The sequence below is a fragment of the Symphalangus syndactylus genome, chromosome 5 (assembly GCF_028878055.3).
Source record: "Symphalangus syndactylus isolate Jambi chromosome 5, NHGRI_mSymSyn1-v2.1_pri, whole genome shotgun sequence".
Taxonomy (NCBI): domain Eukaryota; kingdom Metazoa; phylum Chordata; class Mammalia; order Primates; family Hylobatidae; genus Symphalangus; species Symphalangus syndactylus.
Genome location: NC_072427.2, coordinates 85,603,834 through 85,622,560, shown reverse-complemented (window position 1 = coordinate 85,622,560; position 18,727 = coordinate 85,603,834).

Genomic DNA, 18,727 nt, shown 5'->3' with positions numbered 1-18,727 from the left:
GAATATCATGTCAGTTGTAAAGAGAAAAGCCAGTCTGGCTCAGATTTCTTTATGATGACAATGGTACTAGAGGGTCATGGAGCATCCCAGGAGATCCTTAGTGAAAGACAGTGTGAACACCAGTATTATAACCAGCTAAACTGTCATAGACATGGAAGGCAACTGACAAACATTTCAGACATGCAAAACTCGGCGACATTATTCCTATGGGATAGAGGATAAACTGTAGCCAACTAAGAAATGAATTTTAAAACATTATTGGAAGCACTAGCAGTAAGTTTTGAATCTAACTATAGGACTAAGGCCAGAATAAATGTGTCTGGAAGAATTTATAAGAATGTAAAGTGATAAATTTCTGAGCATAGAGAAATCATAAAGCTAACCATAGTTTGGAGTGAAAGGCAGAAAGTAGGTGGGGAGAGGCTGGGCGCGGTGGCTCATGCCTGTAATCCCAGCACTTTGGGAGGCTGAGGCGAGCAGATTACCTGAGGTCAGGAGTTCAAGACCAGCCTGGCCAACATGGCGAAACCACAGCTCTACTAAAAAGTACAAAAATTAGCTGGGCGTGGTGGTGGGCACCTGTAATCCCAGCTATTCCGGAGGCTGAGGCAGGAGAATCGCTTGAACCCAGGAGGCAGAGGTTGCAGTGAGCCGAGACCGTGCAACTGCGCTCCAGCCTGGGGAACAAGGGCAAAACTCCATGTCAAAAAGAAAGAAAGTAGGTGGGGAGGAAAAGTGTGCCGACTTCCTCACCTTTACAGCCAGGGCTAAGAGATATTATTTAAAATTGGTGAAGCAGGTGACTTCACAGTGACAGGTAAGAACTAAGAAGGGTGAGGGTGACTGAGGAGCGGCAGAGGCTGGGTTCCCATATCACTCCCCCAGCTCCGCTCACGATGGGACTCAGTAAATAGGAGAATAAAACAGCATCAAACTCAGAAAACGGTCATTTAAATTTTATAACCAAAATAAACATATCCAAAGTTGTTCTCAAAATAGTAGGTATTTGTTTTACACAAAACGTGATGACAGTAAGAAATATTGCCAGTGTAGACATCATCCCTTCCAGGCTGGTCTTTTTAATTTTGTATCCAAAAGCTACAGTGGTAAGACAGGGTAGCCAGAAACCATAGCAAAAAGCCACTTCCATTTAGTGATTGCATAATCACATTCTCAGAAGAGCTCAGTAAAATAGAATTTTAGAGTTGTTTTTATGTCTTCGCTAAAAATGTTTCTTAGGCCAATGTGAGGTTGAGTGGTTAACTTAAGATTTTTCTGTGGAATACATTTCAACATTTTTTAAGTCCTAAGTCTGAGAAACTGGCTGTCTGCTACACTAAAACCAAGATGCGATGCTCTCAGATCTGGTTGTGGTCTCCAGGCACTCCATTATCTAAAGAAAGTAACCCCCTAAAATAGAGTCCCATCTCTAGGCCATATATTCATTTGCTGAGAAGTCATTTGCAAGGGAAATTCCATATTAAATAGCTGCAGTTTAAAAACTTATTTGGGGTTTTCCATACTAAACATATATTGGGTGAAAAGTATTATCAACTAATAAAGTAATTATCATGCTTGCAAGCTAAATTTACCACCTTCCGATTAGGATTTCGCATCTAATGTCCTTCAACTTGAAAGCAACTCAGATAAGGGGGATGCTTTCTTCTTCCTTCGAATCCTCTCCAGTTCTAGATGTTAAGGACCGTGAAGCAGACGGTCCCCCTACCTCGCCCCCACCCAGTCCATTTCTAGGAAGTATCATGACCAACTGAGCAGGATTTGGACACATTCTGCAGAGAATGCTGGACACCAGCTCATCTGGTGACCATTAGTCTACGGACTTCTTGGTCAAGATAATGTTCACATTGTTTGGGTACAAAATGAAAACACAGCATTTGATTACACAAGAATTTAGAAAAATAAGTGTGGTCAGAGCAAGTTGTACGAGGATCAAAAAATTTTAAAAATAGAAAAAACACATTGGAAGAAAAAGAAATTTTGTTTAAAAAATTAAAAGCCATCCAAAGATACACAATGTCTGCTACAAAAGTTCTTTTTGGAAAATAAATCTTTAATTCAACTTTTTTTTTTACATTATTTACATTAATTTTGGTTGAAAAGAACCACGTAGATCAATACTTTTCAGTCATTTGTGAGTCTAAAATTATGTTTCTCTGTATGCTCATAAAATAATTATACTACCTACATTTGTCATTGAAAGAAAAGATAGTTGATAAATACCAGATTTGTGGGTCTCAGAATTTCCTTGTTTCCAGATTTCTAAGGCAGTTAAAGTGACCTGCTGTGTCCATAGGAGAGCACATCTCGTGAATGTATGCCTTATGTCTTTGCCAAATTCAACCTTTTCTTACTCTTTTTTATTCTAGAAAACATTCTCAAGTGTCAAAATAGTCAACTGTTAACTATGAACACAGGTCAATGCTGCTCTCTGCTTTGAACACGTGTCCCGTCTCTTGTTCCTGGGCACGCCTTGATCCATCCAGGCTCCCCTGCAGCCAGGTGGGCCCTGGCTGGGCTCCAGCCAGTGGACCATGAGCAGGAGGGATGCTCCCCCTGCTTCCAGAGAGGCTCACAGCCTCTCCCCGGCTGGGCCAGGGAGCAGCCCCAGTGACCTCAAAGTCACCTGTGAAGGAAGATGGTGAAGGCTCCCTCAGCCTGGGCCCCTTGGTGCCACATGGGGAGAGACTCCCCCCACCCAAACCTCCCATGTCACCAAGCTCCGCTCCACCACCCAGGCCCTGCTTGTCCTGCTCTCACCAAGAATGAGCACGCTTCTCTTACACTTGGGCCGTGACACGTTCGTGTCTATCTGTTATAACGGTGGCCTCCCTAAACCACTCAGTAAGTTACAGGACTTCCTTTCATTCCTGCATCCTGAAATTTCACTAACATTTCTGCCTTTTCTGTTCACCTCATGATACTCACTTCTGTTCTGTAACCAGAACTACTTTAGAAATGCCCTTCCCAGACGCGGAATTCATGTATGGTTTTTGTTCCCAACACCATGTCATTCGAGTTGTTTTCGCAGCAGCGATGGATTTATGCGGCTTTGCTAAGCCTCAGTTCATACTTGCCATGTTTTGTATCCATCTTGGGATCTGGACAAGAATCCGGAAAGGGGGTGTCTGTGCCAGAGTTCCCATCTGACCTACTGCTGTGGTTCCAGAACATTCCGTCCCCAGGATGTCCCAGCCCATGGCAGGTGCTCAGCGGGGGCTTGCGTGACCAGCTCAGACTCCAGTTCGATGTGCTCAGAGGCTCCTCCAGTGCAGGAACTGGCGAGGCCCCTTCCTCAGGGACATTCTGCTTTGCTCTTCAGCAGGGCTCGGCAGGGGACGGGGCGGGAGCCAGGCTGCAGACCCAGCTCCCAGTGGGCAGAGGTCTAGGAAATGGCACACAGAATGCTCACACTGTTTTACACTTTGCTATATGTTACTCATATTCATTGTAGAAAAATATAAACAAGAAAAATAAACAAAAAGAAGAAAAGCCACTTGTAGCCCCATCACACAGGTGATGACTCATGCCTGTACCTACGTGGACAGACCAAACTACGCACGCAGGTTGCGCTGTGCATGTCTGACCCCGTGACACGCGAGGCACTGTGCACGTTTTTTTCATGTAGCAATTATATCATTAGCAGTTCTTAAGGTCAGGAAATGAAGAGCTGGATCATTTTAATACTGCGTAGAATGCCATGGTTTGAATAAACATGTCGTTGAGTAATACTGTAGTGTTGGCCATTTAGGTTGTCCAGATCTCAGCTATTATAAAAAGGCTGTGAATCTATCTGGAGGTGTACCCCCTTATTATCTCCACAGGATAAATTTTAAGACATTGCACACATTTTTCAGATTTCTGACAGGCATTGTCAGGGCATCCTGCAGAAGTGAGTGACCGGCTCCACGTCCTCCAGCATCTCCCACCCCAGGCATAGCTTTCTTTTTAGTATTTGCTAATCCAATAATGAAACATGGCATCTTGTTATCTTTTTAAATTTGTAGTTCTCTTCGTGATGTTAATCTCTGGCTCTTGAACCAGTCAAGGTGTTAACCCTTTGTGCACTGCATATGCCTTTGGTTTGTAGCTTGCTTGCTGTTACTGTTTTGTTTCTGTTGGTTTTTCTACTTGTTCTGATTCCTGCCTGTACCCTCAGGAATGACATGAGGGTTCCTGGGACTCTGACTGTGACATGCTTTCCACACTCATCTCTGTAAACATTGGGTCCTTACTCTGGACATTGTGTGAGATGAAGCCCCCATGGTAGGGCCAGAAGGAGCACGAGAGCGATTGTCAGAAGCCAAGCCGACTTGGGGGAGACCAGCTACCCTCTGCATGTGAGGGGCAATGGGCCTGTGGCTCGAGTGTGCCTGCTGGTGCAGCAGGGGCAGGCTGGAACCACCAGTGTGGCCCCCGACTGCTGCATGGCCATGGGAGAAGCACCGCCTCTTGGCACACAGATCTGCTCGCCCATGAGTGCAGCTGTGACCGTGCCAGCCTCCTGGGGTTGCTGAGGATCAAACGAGAACACGCAGGTAGAGTGCTTACAGCAGCGCCTGGCATGCAGTGAGCCCAGTTCAAATGCTTTTGTGGTAGAATTTGATCATAATTTTATAAAGCCCTCTGGTTGTTTCATTACCTACAATCACAGGTTAATAGTTTATAAGCGCTTCTTAAAATTTTCCAAGTCATGGGGTCCAAACAGGCCACACCAGACACAGCTGGCACCTGAGAGCGTCACTGGGGTTTACGTTCTGAGAAGCCGCTGCTCCCGGGCGAGGCCTGCACCGGGGATTGTGAGTGGAACAGGAGCCGGGCATTCAGAGAGGACCTGAGGACTTGGCCGCCACCAGCCGTGGCAGGAAACGGTTGGCAAGGACAGTGTCCTGAGAAAGGAAAACCTAGAAGGAAAATTGGACCCTCCAGAGACTGCCCATTCAATGGAGAAATGTCCTTCAGATGCCAGCTTGGCCCTGCAGCCAGCACAGGAACAGACCGAAGCCTGAAGCAGCCGCCATGTAACCAGATAGGGCTGTGTCCAGGAACTCCAGTGCAACCACGGCCCTTGGCTGAGGTAAGCACAGGCATCTTTAAAAGCCATTAGGTTGCACTGGGCACAGTGGCTCACATCTGTAATCCCAGCACTTTGGGAGGCTGAGGTGGGAGGATCACTTGAGCCTGGGAGTTTGAGACCAGCCTGGGTAACACAGCGAGATCCCATCTCTACAAAAAAAAAAAAAAAAAAAAAAACAGCTGGGCATGGTAGCATGTGTCTGTAGTCCTAGCTACTCAGGAGGCTGAGGTGGGAGGATCGCTTGAGCCCAGGAGTTGGAGGCTGCAGTGAACCATGATGGCACCATTGCACTCCAGCCTGGGTGACAGAGCGAGACCCTGTCTCTTAAACATGAGCTCCACTCACACAGAGCTGGCAGGAATGAGTTCCGCTTTCATCAGGGTCCTCAGGGGACCCTCAATTGAATTCAGGTCCTCAACTGGATGTGGCCCACCACAACGGGGAGGGTCATCTTGCTTGCCTCAGTCTGCCAATTTGAATGCTAATCTCTTCCAAAAACACCCTCACAGAAATACCCAAAGTGATGTTTGACCAAATATCTAGGTACCCTCTGGCCCTGTCCAGGTGATACATGAAAGTAACCATCACAACACCCAGCCGCCTACGGGACTCCTCCACCTCGCTGGCTAACGGGCACCCCAACATAGTCAGAAACAGACATCCGCTCTCCCTTCCAGGCTCATCAGAGGACAGGACAGACCTGCCGGCCATCACATAGGCGGGTCCTTGGACCATCTCTGGGCCTTTCTCCCATGCCCCCACGCCAGTCTAGCATCACGTTTTGCTGGTTCTATCTGCGTGAACACACTGTGTGCTGAAAAATTCAAGGTGAGGATCAGTGGGTATCAACTTGCCACCACTTTCCAAAAATAGAAGATTGCTCACAGCTGCAGTTTTGCACATAGGTTTACATGAGAAAGTAACCAGGCAGGAGGAGCCTGGGGGAGGGACACTGGACACTGTATGTCTCTTTATGCTTTTTGATGTTTGAGCCAACTATAACCTATTCAGAATTTCTAAACAGATGAGTCCACAATCCAAATGTTTGGAGTAGGCACTTCCTAAGAAATGCCCCCCCCCACTCTCTAAGGAGTTTCTGCACTGAAAACTAGCTAGCGGGCACCCTGAGGGAGGTGCTGAGAAGGGGCATGAGGTTGGGCTGGTGACCACACAGACAGGGTCCTCCCCAGGCTGAATTTTCAGATGCTGAGCGCTCTGGCCTCCCTTCCACAGTCTGCCCTGGCCAGGTTGGAGCCATGTGGTCAGTGAAAGAGGCTCCAGGGGATCAGCCTGCGGCTGACGGACACAAAGTGGAACTCTGGGGCCAGCCTCTGGGTCAGGCTGTGACATTTCCACCTGGTGGCACATGCCTGGTCTCCTTACCACAGACTCCTAGGACGGCAGCTCTGCAGCTCAAGTCAGAGAGGTAGACGGCCCCAAGGAAACAAGGTGGCCTGGGCTGGGTACAGGGAGAAGAGGGTGATGGGCTGGGCAGGTACACTGGACAGTGCAGGGGAGCTCGGAGAGCAGCAGCCGCTAGAGAGCTGGGTGGGAGCAGGGGTTAGGGAGCTGGGTGGCAGCAGGGGTTAGGGAGCTGGGTAGCAGCAGGGGTTAGGGAGCTGGGTGGCAGCAGCCACTAGAGAGCTGGGTGGGAGCAGGGGTTAGGGAGCTGGGTGGCAGCAGGGGTTAGGGAGCTGGGTGGGAGCAGGGGTTAGGGAGTTGGGTGGCAGCAGGGGTTAGGGAACTGGGTGGCAGCAGGGGTTAGGGAACTGGGTGGCAGCAGGGGTTAGGGAGCTGGGTGGGAGCAGGGGTTAGGGAGCTGGGTGGCAGCAGGGGTTAGGGAGCTGGGTGGGAGCAGGGGTTAGGGAGTTGGGTGGCAGCAGGGGTTAGGGAGCTGGGTGGCAGCAGGGGTTAGGGAGTTGGGTGGCAGCAGGGGTTAGGGAGTTGGGTGGCAGCAGGAGTTAGGGAGCTGGGTGGGAGCAGGGGTTAGGGAGTTGGGTGGCAGCAGGGGTTAGGGAGCTGGGTGGGAGCAGGGGTTAGGGAGCTGGGTGGGAGCAGGGGTTAGGGTGTTGGGTGGGAGCAGGGGTTAGGGAGCTGGGTGGGAGCAGGGGTTAGGGAGCTGGGTGGGAGCAGGGGTTAGGGAGCTGGGTGGGAGCAGGGGTTAGGGAGCTGGGTGGGAGCAGGGGTTAGGGAGTTGGGTGGCAGCTGGGGCTAGGGAGCTGGGTGGCAGCAGGGGTTAGGGAGCTGGGTGGGAGCAGGGGTTAGGGAGCTGGGTGGGAGCAGGGGTTAGGGAGCTGGGTGGGAGCAGGGGTTAGGGAGTTGGGTGGCAGCTGGGGCTAGGGAGCTGGGTGGCAGCAGGGGTTAGGGAGCTGGGTGGGAGCAGGGGTTAGGGAGCTGGGTGGCAGCAGGGGTTAGGGAGCTGGGTGGGAGCAGGGGTTAGGGAGCTGGGTGGGAGCAGGGGTTAGGGAGCTGGGTGGGAGCAGGGGTTGAGGCAGAGCCTTGCAGAGCTTGTTTCTGCCCAGCTTGTGAACAGTATTGAATGCCACATCTAGGAGGTGGAAATTATGCTGGAGAGAGTTCACCCTTTGGACTCAGCACATTCACCCATTTAGTCAACCAGCACTCCTTTGCGCTACACTTGCCCCCAGACGTTGCCAGCCGGATCATCGGCGCTGTTCTTCCTGTTGGAATGAATTTTCATGTTTTTTCCCTCTGTCTTCAGAGCTATTTGGGTGAGAATTTGGGACGGGCTGCCCCAGGGGCCATTCAGTGGGAGGTCATCTAAGCTGGAAGGCAGCCCCAGTCCAGGAGATGTCAGGTCCCATACTGAGCCCATCAGGCCATGCTCTGCTCTAAGGCAGAGAAGGACGTTGCCCTAGTATCCATGGGGACATAGGGAGGCCAAGGAAAGCCTGTATCCTCGGTTTTTGGAAATCTCTGGGTCTGAGGAGATTGTTCACAATAGAGAATAAGGAACTAAGACAATCTGAACAGGAGACTTGCTTCCAGCCAAGGTGGAGTAACAGGAACTGTGTTTACCTTCTGCTTGAAAAACCAAACAAATCAAAAGAGAAAAACCACATGAAACAAGAGGTGTCAAGATACCAGCATCAGACAATGAGGGACAGCCCGGCCCGAGCCACAGGAGAGGGACGGGGCGCCCTGAGATGCCCCAGCCGAACGTCTGGAGTGTCAAAGGCTGCAGAGCAGGGAGGGGAAGCCTAGGAAGCCCATTCATAGGCCGATCTTGAGCTCCTAAGAAAACGACCTTCTGGAACACAGGGCCCCACACCCGCTGGGAGGGAAACAGCCATGGCCCCAGGATTTTGCCCCCACTACGTTGCCTTTTGTGAGTAGAACATAACGCGCTCTCAGAAATGAAGCGTAGTGCGCCCCCTCAACACACCGGCTGACACAGCGCCCGCAGGCTGAGCGCTTGGCAGCAGCGTGGAACTTGGCCCTGGGGTGTCGGAGCTCAGCGTGGCCCTCCGGGAGGGTCTGAGACCTCATGTAATGTGGCCAGGGGAGAGCTGGAGCCCACCTTCCCGCGGAGCAAAGACTGTGCCCACACACAGCGGGGCACCGTGAGCCTGGGGGCTGGGGCGGAGAGAGCCCGGACGCCACGCCGCAGCCTGCGGGTTCTGCTGAGAGTGCAGTCCACGCAGGAGGCTTCGGGATGGGCAATTCCAAGAACAGACTTGCCAGGGAGTCCGGCAGGGAAGCACCAGCCTCCAAAGGCCACCACAGGCCTCCCTTCCACACCCATGCAGTCAGCTGGCGCCGGGGAATGCACGGAAGGACCACGCCCGCAAGGAAAGCGCAGCTCTGAGCCCCCGCGCCTTCAGGCCCGCCTGGGAACTCTCAGGAACTCTCAGGACTGCTCCTGAGAATGCCCCTCCCAACCACAGCAGGTGACTGTCATGGGCGTCCGCAGCCTCTCAAAGGTCTAGGAGGAGGCGTGGTGTGGAGGGACCAGCCAGTGTGGTGGGGCCCCGCAGCGCCAGAAAAGGCAGCTGCCGCAGAGTTGAAGAGCTCATCTTAAGAAGAGTCCCAGAGCACCGCATGTTCTCACTCATAGGTGGGAACTGAACACTGAGAACACATGGACACCGGAAGGGGAACATCATACTCCGGGGACTGTTGTGGGGTGGGGGGAGGGGGGAGGGACAGCATTAGGAGATACACCTAAGGCTAAATGAAGAGTTAATGGGTGCAGCACACCAACATGGCACATGTATACATATGTAACAAACCTGCACGTTGTGCACATGTACCCCAAAACTTAAAGTATAATAATAAAAAAATAAAAATAAATAAAAAAGAGTCCCAGAGCAGAGAGGCCTGACTTCAGGTTACAAGCACAAGGATGGGGCCAGACACTGCCACGCTCCGGGGGCGCAGCCAGCAACCCGTGTTACGGGTGCAGTGGTCACCACGCCGCGGCCGTTCAGGTCCCTCCCTCCCTTAACCAGATGCTGTCGGCCTGTGGCTTCTGTTGGTTTTATTGAACAAGAGCCACGGTGGGAGGGAAGATGATTTTGTTTAGCCTCCACTTTCTGCAGAGCGGCTTGGAGTCTGAGTACATCAGGGTAGCATGCATGGTACACGGTCATGTTGGTCTGTGCTCCCACAAACTGAGAGGTCTTTTAAGGAAATCCCTCCCCAATCCGGAGTTGAGTCATCTGGCTTCCATCTCTGGGCTCCTTAAATAACCAGAATCTCAAATTAGCCATGAGAAAGAAACACACAAAAACATCTCTTTATGATAAAAAGGGAGACAAAACCCCAAAGCTGACACGTGGGACAGAGACTGCTCCGTTCGTCACCGTTCCTCTCTCTTCCTGCACCTTCCAGCGTCTTGTATTCGTGGAAGGAGAGAATGAGCTGGAACAGAAGGAGGAGATGTAGGCCACTCGCTGGCGGCAGAGTGGCGCCGCCGCCACTCCAGAGATCCCGAAATAAAGACGGTTTTTCCGCAAAACATTTGCTCGTAGGAGATGCAAATGAGAGATATTTTTAGGAAATATTAATGCACTGAGCTCTAATTTGCAGACCGCGATTTACTTCATCCCCTCCCCCAGCCGGAGCCATCTGAGCGCTTGGCTCCTTCCTGGAAAAATTCCGCTCTGGAATAATGACTTGGTTTCCTCACAGGAAGAATGCATGCATACTGTCAAGAGGCAAACAATACCCGAAGTTACAAAAAAGAAAGCAACAACAAACCACAAATGTCACTGCCAGACCCCTTGCCCAGAAACGCCCCTCATTCATGTTGGGTGAGGCCAGGCCCTGTGCAAGACATGGACAGAACACGCAAGCTGATGGTTGAGTAGATGGGAAAGTTTAGGATTTTCCTTGAATTTAACAGAAGAAAAAGAAATGGAGTAAAACCGAAGGACTGCTAAACTTCACATAAATGAATCTTATCCCAAGAAATACTTATCCCTCAAAGATAGCCAGGAACCCCTGAAAAAGAAAGCCTAGTTCTGCCGCCTGCACCCCTTTCCTGACAGCCTCGGCCCTGCTGACAGTACGGCGTCCTCCAGCGGGTCGTGCCGGACAGACAGACACAGGGTGGACAGGAAGCCCAGAAGGAGGCCCATGCACCTGGGAGGTCAGCATGACATAAAGGGGGTGCCTCAAACCTCTGGAGCACAAGTGGACTCTGAATAATAGGATGAGGGGCACACCAGAAAGGCTTGGAGAAAAGATGACAGGTCTGCCTCACGCCACACACAAAAATACACTTCCAGTGGCTCGGAAACCCACATGCAAAATGAGAGCTCAGACAAGTCCTGGAAGAGGACATGAGTGCATTCTTCTGTCACCTGGGTGCAGGGATAGACTCTCTAACCATGACTCAAAGGAAAGAAAAGATTGGTAAATATGGGTATAAAAAAGGAAAAATATTTCACACAGCCAAAACAAAACACCACAAAGACAACTGAAAAACTAGGAGAAAACATTTGCAACATAAGCCACAGATGAAGGACCAACGTCCTTTTTTCTTTTCTTTCTTTCTTTTTTTTTTTTTTTTTGAGACAAAGTGTTGCTCCATCACACAGGCTGGAGTGCAGTGGCGCGATCTTGGCTCACTACAACCTCTGCCTCCCAGGTTCAAGCGATTCTCCTGCCTCAGCCTCCCGAGTAGGTGGGATTATGGGATCACAGGCGTGCGCCACCACATCTGGCTAATTTTTTTGTATTTTTAGTAGAGACAGAGTTTCACCGTGTTGGTCAGGCTGGTCTCGAATCCTGACCTCAAGCAATCCGCCCATCTCGGCCTCCCAAAGTGCTGGGATTGCAGGCATGAGCCACCGTGCCCAGCCCCAACATCCTTAATAAATGAAGAACTCGTACAAATTGAGGACAAAGGACCAGAAATCAGATAGACAAACAGAAAAAGGACATAAAGAGACAGTTCCACCAAAAAGATGAATGGATATATGTTTAATATGGGAGCTCCCTGCTGGAGCTGGGACGCACTCATCCGCTCCTTACCTTGGACAATGCTAGCCTCCCTAGCCTTTGGCTCCAGGGCTTTCATCCCCTGCCTCTGGGTTCCCAGGCCTTTGACCTCGAACTGAGACTTCTACCATCAGCTTGCCTGGCTCTGGAGCTTTTAGACTTGGACTGAGCCACACTCCCAGCACCCTAGGGTCTCTAGCTTGCAGACAGCCTGTAGTGGGACTCCTCAGGCCCCACAGTCATGTGAATCAATTCCCCTAATAAATCCCCTCTCAACTGTCTATCTCCCTGTCTGTCTGTCTGTCTCTCTGTCTCTCACTCTCTCCATCTACCCATCTATCCACCCATCCTATTGGTTCCATTTCTTTGGAGAAACCTAACACAGATGTGCAGGACCTTTATCCTGAAAACTGCAAAACACAGCTGGGAGAAATTAAAGACAATCTAAACAAATTGTGAGTGTTATGGTCTAAATGTTTCTGTCCCCCTAAAAATCATATGTTGAAATTCTGACTCCCAAGGTGATGGTTTTTGGAGGTGAGGCCTTTTGGGAGGTGGTTTGGTCATAAGGGTGGAGGCCTCATGATGGGATTAGTTTCCTTATAAAAGACACTGTAGGCCGGGCGCAGTGGCTCACATTTGTAATCCCAGCACTTTGGGAGGCTGAGGCGGGCAGATCACGAGGTCAGGAGTTTGAGACCAGCCTGGCCAACATAGTGAAACCCCATCTCTACTAAAAATACAAAAAATTAGCTGGGCGTGTTGGTGGGCACCTGTAATCCCAGCTACTTGGGAGGCTGAGGCAAGAGAATCACTTGAACCTTGGAGGCAGAGGTTGCAGTGAGCCGAGATCGCACCACTGCACTCCAGCCCGGGTAACAGAGCAAGACTCCATCTCAAAGGAAAAAAAAAGACACTGCAGAGAGCTATGTAGCTCCGTCTGTTACATGAGGCCATAGCAAGAAGGCACTGTCAATTGTGGAGCCTGAGGAGTCCCACTACAAGCTGTCCACAAGCTGGAGAGCCAGGGATGCTGGCAGTGTTGCTCAGTCCAAGTCTAAAAGCCCCAGAACCAGGGAAGCCAATGATAAAACCCTCAGTCAAACCAAAGGCCTGAGAACACCAGGCAAAGGGTGTAAGTTCTGGAGCCAGAGGCTGGGGAGCCTGAGCCTTCACCAGCCACCTTGACCTTGGACTTTCCAACCTCCAGAACTGCAAGAAATAGATTTCTGTTGTTTATAAGCCAACCAGTCAAAGATGCTTTGTTATAGCTGCCAGAATGGACTGAGACAGAGGTATACCATGATCATGGATTGGAAGATTCAGTATTATGAAGCTGTCCATCCTTCCTGAAAGATCAATATTATTCTAATAAAAATTCCAGCAGGCTTTGTTGTAGAAATTGACCAGCTGATCCTAAAAGTTTAATGGAAAGGCAAAGAACTTGGAACGGGGCAAACAATCCTGCACAGAGCCTACAGGAATGACACCAGCTTCTTTTTCTTAAGCTATAGGATTCAAGACAATGTGGTGTCTGTGGGAAGCAAAACAAATAGATCAATGGAACAGAATAGTCAAGAAATAGACCCACTAAGCCCTGGTGCAGTGTCTCACACCTGTAATACCAATACCTTGGGAGGCCAAGGTGGGAAGATCACTTAAACCCAGGAGTTTGACACCAGCCTGGGCAACATAGGGAGTCCCTGTCTCTACAAAAAGTAAAAATGAAAAAATTAGCTGGGTGTGGTGTTGCACACCTGTGATCTCAAGCTACTGCAGAGGCTGGGGTGGGAGGATTGCTTGAGTGGAGAGGTGGAGGCTCCAGTGAGCCATGGTTGTGCCACTGCACTCCAGCCTGGGCAACGGAGTGAAACCCTGTCACAAAATACCAAAAGAATTAGTTGTTGTAATGGAGGCTAATATGCTGGTGGGAGTGAGCTCAGGTGGGCGTGCTCCTTCCATAGTCACCCCAGTGTCCACCACACACATCTTTAAGGCAGTGGAAGGGGTGGAAGTGCCCCTCCCCTTCCTCCTACCCTCCCACCCTTCTTCTTCCTCTCCCTCCCCCTCCTCCTGTTCTGTTTTACAGATACATGAGGGGTGGGGCCTGGGACGTAAGCACTGGAATCCTCATGGAGAGGCTTCCCTGGAGTCCTTAGCTGCAGAGTGGTGGGCACATGTGATGCCCTTATTCAGATCTACCCACTGGGATATGTGTGAAGTGCTGAAGCTTTAATAAATAAAACGCAGGAGGGCTTGAAAAAGGCCCTGTGTGTGGTGCACACAACCAGCTCGTGCTCAGGGGATCAGGAAGGGGGTTCACCCAGCGCCTGTGCAGACTGAATGCACTTATTTAATGAGCAACAAAGATATTACCAGACAGTCAAGGAAAAATATGTGTTTTTCCACTTCGAGAAACAGTCAAACTTTCATATTCCACCAAAAATAGAAGTGGAATTCTAGAAAACAAAAATAGGTGGGCTTATACTTGTATGCCATTCAAGCAAACCCACATAGACTATGGCTTCTCTCATCTCTCTGGAATGCGTGCTGTGTTCCCAGGAGGTCCAGGAAGGAGCCAGGACAAGAGGGAGCCTGGGACCTGTTCCTGGGCCTGAACTCCTGCGGCCACCAGGGTCCCTCCTGGTTCTCGTGGGGCCATCTGGGGTTGCACCCCTCCAGATGTGCCCTCCCTCCCCTCCATCCCCTGAGGCGTTGATGACCGACGGGAGACCCTTGCCCCTGAAAAGAGACTGGCCGAAGAACTGATGAGTAGCTCCATCACAAGTCTCCGTGGTGGCCAGCATAGGACTACAGAGACTTTTCTCCTCGAAGACCCTAGGTTGCTGGCAAACACTGACCGCCGCACCACATGATGGAGGGTGCTGGGGAGGGGCGAGCCTCTGAACCTCAGTGCAGGCGGGAACAGTGCCTCATGTTTCTGTGGCTGATGGAATATTTAATGCTTAGTTTATACTTTCATTTTACACAGTTTGCTTGAGGCGTATTTTGTTGACTCATGACTTTACAGATAGCCTCTCTGATGAGGAGACTGAAGCCCAAGGAAGGGACCCATGTCCAGTAAGTGACCTGGTCTCACATCAGCCAGAGCTGTCTCCATTGCACTCAATAGAAAACGAGGCCCGGAGCCTCTCATCTGCTAGGCAGGGCCAGGCCACAGCAGCCCCCCATGGCCAGGACGCAGTTGGGGAGGGGGGCCAGGTCACAGCAGTCAGCAATGCCCCTGTACCCAGGCCACAGACTCCCAACCACTCAGGCCACAGCAGCCTCCCACCACCCCCAAGCTAAGCCACAAAAGTCCCCCCCCAATGCCTTAGGCCACAGCAGGGCCGGGTGGAGCCCTGAGTCCTGGGTTTCTTCACCATTTTCCTTGTTTCTTCCACTCCTTGTCCTTGAAGCAAGGGGGGTGGGCAAGCAGAGATGGGGATTTGCTAGAAGGATCCTGGGGTATCTCCCGGGCTTTTTCCAAGTTGGGCTTTTTTCAGAAATACAAGGTTGGTATAACATTTAAACTTTAATCAACTTAATTTACCATATTAATATAATGAAGCAGAAAAATCATACTATCATCTCAATAAATGCAGAAGAAAGAATGTGATAAAACTCAGCATGCATTCAGGAAAAGAAACTCTTAGCAAAGTAGAGATAGAAGGGAGCTTCCTTGATCTCATTTGGGGGATCTATATTTAAAAATCCTACCACAGATCTCACACTTATTGGTGAAATATTGGAAGTGTCCCCCCTAAGGTCAGGAAAAAAATAAGGGTGCTCACCACTAACACTTCTTTTCAGCAGCAGCTGGTGAGGTAAGTCAAGAAGAAAGCAATGAAGGATAAAATGATCATAAAGGAAAAAGTGAAAAAGTCATTATTCCCAAACAAAATGATACATATATAAGAAATCCAATAGAATCTACAGATAACTATTTAAATTATTAAGTGAATCTGGAAAGACTGCTGGTACAAGGTCAATACACAAAGATCAATTGCATTCTAAATAAACTGGAAACCTGTGGTTACAAAATAAAAATGGGGAACATTTTAAATGATCATCCAATGCACCAAATGTCTGGGAATAAATCTAATGGACTATGTGTGTAATATCTACACAGAAGACTAGAAGATAATGAGAGCAACTGGAGAATATTTAAATCAATGTAGGGCTAAACGTGAACTGGAGCACTCAATATTGTGAGAATATCCATTCTTGCCAAATTGATCTATAGCTTCAATGCAATTCTAATAAAAATTCTAGCAGAATATTTTGAGGAAATTTATAAGCCAATTCAAGGATTTAAATGGAAATGCAAAATACCAAGTATAACCAAGAAAATTTTGAAAAACAAAAAAACTGCAAGGTGATTCTATGGTGTCAAAAGAAGACTCATGAGAAAGCTTCAGTAACCAGGACAGGAAACAGCAGTTCAAGGCCAGTCCTCAGCACCTAACAAAATAGTTCAGAAAAAAGCAACAACCCATGCCTATATGGATGCTTAATTCACAACAAAGCTACTGCAGCAGAGTAGTAGGGAGAAGGGAAATCATGTCAGTAAATGGTGCTAGGTCAACTGGGCACCAAACACAGACAACAGTTATGGACTGACTCTGAACTCCTACCTCACACTGTACAGAAAAACAATTCCTGGTGAATTGTCCTCTAAATTTGAAAATTGAAACAATAAACCTTCCAGAAGATAACAGAGGCATTCCTTCATGACCATGGAAGTTTTTTTTTTTTTTTTTTTTTTTTGAGACGGAGTCTCGCTCTGTCGCCCAGGCTGGAGTGCAGTGGCGCAATCTCGGCTCACTGCAAGCTCTGCCTCCTGGGTTCACGCCATTCTCCTGCCTCAGCCTCTCCGAGTAGCTGGGACTACAGGCGCCCGCCACCACGCCCGGCTAATTTTTTTTTGTATTTTTAGTACAGACGGGGTTTCACCGTGGTCTCGATCTCCTGACCTCGTGATCCACCCGCCTCAGCCTCCCAAAGTGCTGGAATTACAAGCGTGAGCCACCGCGCCCGGCTGGAGTAGTTGAGTTTTCTAAACAGGACACAAAAAAACCCTAACTGTAGAAAAAAGGGTAGATAAACTGGATCACATTGAAATTAAGAACTCCTGTATAACAAAAGACTCCACTGTGATTATGGAAACGCAAGACACAGGGTGAGAGAAGGTATTTGCAACACATATAGCTGCCAAGAGTTTGGGTCTGGAATATATAAATAACTTCTACAAATAAATAATAAAGAAAACTTGTGGCTTCTTCACCAGAAAGGATGTGCATGTAGAAAACAAGAACATGTAAAGATGCTCAACCTCACTGGTCGTTAGTGAACTACAGATTAAAGCCACTGTGAAGAACCACCACCACCCTCCCGGGTGGACAAAGTGTCAACATCAACTGTTGATGTGGACAAGAAGCAGCCAGAAAGCTCCTCGCCTGCTGGTAGGAGTATCAAGTGGCTCAACACGTTGGAAAATCAGTGTCCCCTCTGGAGTGGGACCTATGTGTCTCCTGTGACTTGGTACACAACCCAACAGAAACATACACACACATGCACTGAGAGAGGCGTATGAGAAGGTTCATAGAGGCACAGGTTGATGGATCTCATGAACACAGCATCAAGTGAAAGAATCAAGACACGAAAGAATACATTCTGTGTGATGTCACTTATGTGAAGCAAAAACAGGCATAACCAATCTGCGGAGGTAGCAGTCAGGGTAGAGGTTATCTTTAAGGCCCAGAGGCAGCCGTGGCTACGGAGGGGCACGCCGGACACTCCGAGTTGGTCACGTTCTGCTGCTCGCCCTGGTGGAGGTTTCACAGCTGTGTCCACTTTGGGCTAACGTGTTGAGATGTACACTTACGATATGGATACTTTTTGGTGTACGTATTGTATCTCAAAAAAGTTTGAAAATACATGATGATGGCCACTTTTCACACCACCGTTCACGGCTGCTGTATCCCTGAGCGGCTTATATAGGTAACAGTCAGCCCGAGTCCCTGAGATTCCAGTTTAAAACTATCAACTGCAAGATCTTGAATATATAGTAGTTGAAAGTTCCCTAGAGAGAAGGCTTTAAATAACCACATGAGCCATCTAATTTGTCACTAACCCAACTGTACTTAGGCTCAGCCTCCAGCCTCCATCCCCTCCAGAACAGCTCCTGGAGATTCAGCAGAGCGCGGCCTGCCCACGCCCTCCCTCCTCCCCCCTCTTGCCTGGCTTCAGTTGCTAATTACCTTTTAGCTTCTCAAGAAAGACTGCTAACATAATAATTAAGACATAACTCAGCAAAATAGAAAAAAAATCTCCTTTTCCTGGCTCTAGTCCATTATTTTAGAGTAGTATGTTACCAGGAGCCATACTGTTTTTGCATCTGATTTATTTTAAAAATCTAGTACCATTCAATAGAAGTTGGTGAAGCTGCTAATTTTGTTTGATTTATATATTTATACTCATCCCACAAAGAATTTGAGGTGTTTGGTGTGTCTCTATATTCGCTTGCTCTTTTAATAATTTTTAAAAATGAGTTTCTCCTTAAGGATCATGTACTTTTTTTTCATCCACTTTTAAGTTCATACTTTTGTTACTGTTGTACAGCATCATCTACCAAATTACATGTTGTTTGCTGCTGGTATATAGAAATCATTTTGGGGGTGTGTGCATGTGTGTCAATTTTATACTCAATAACCTTGCTGAATTTTAATTAGATCTAAGACTTTGGCTGTAGATTTAAAATTATCTGCCTATGTAACCTTATTTATTTATGTCTCCCTTTCCTCTCTTTATACATGATCAAGTGAAATAATCGAGACACAAAAGAATACAGCCTGTGTGAGGTATTAGCCCACTGAAGCCTCCATCCCCTGGCCTCAAGCAGTCCCCCTGCCTCAGCCTCCAGAGAAACACGCTTCCATCTTTTCTCTCCTGCCTCGCTGGGCCTTCCCGCCTCCCACGCTCCCTTCTCTTTCTGTGCTCACCTCTAATGCTAGGCTGAGGTTCTTCAGTTCTGGAGCCAGGTTCCCTTCTTTCTCCACCCTCTCTTTATGGGATCGGTGACGTCTTCCATTTTCAAGGGTTTCAAGTGTCCGTCTCCAGCACGGCTCTCTCCTCTCCGGACATCAGTCTTTCGTACGTACC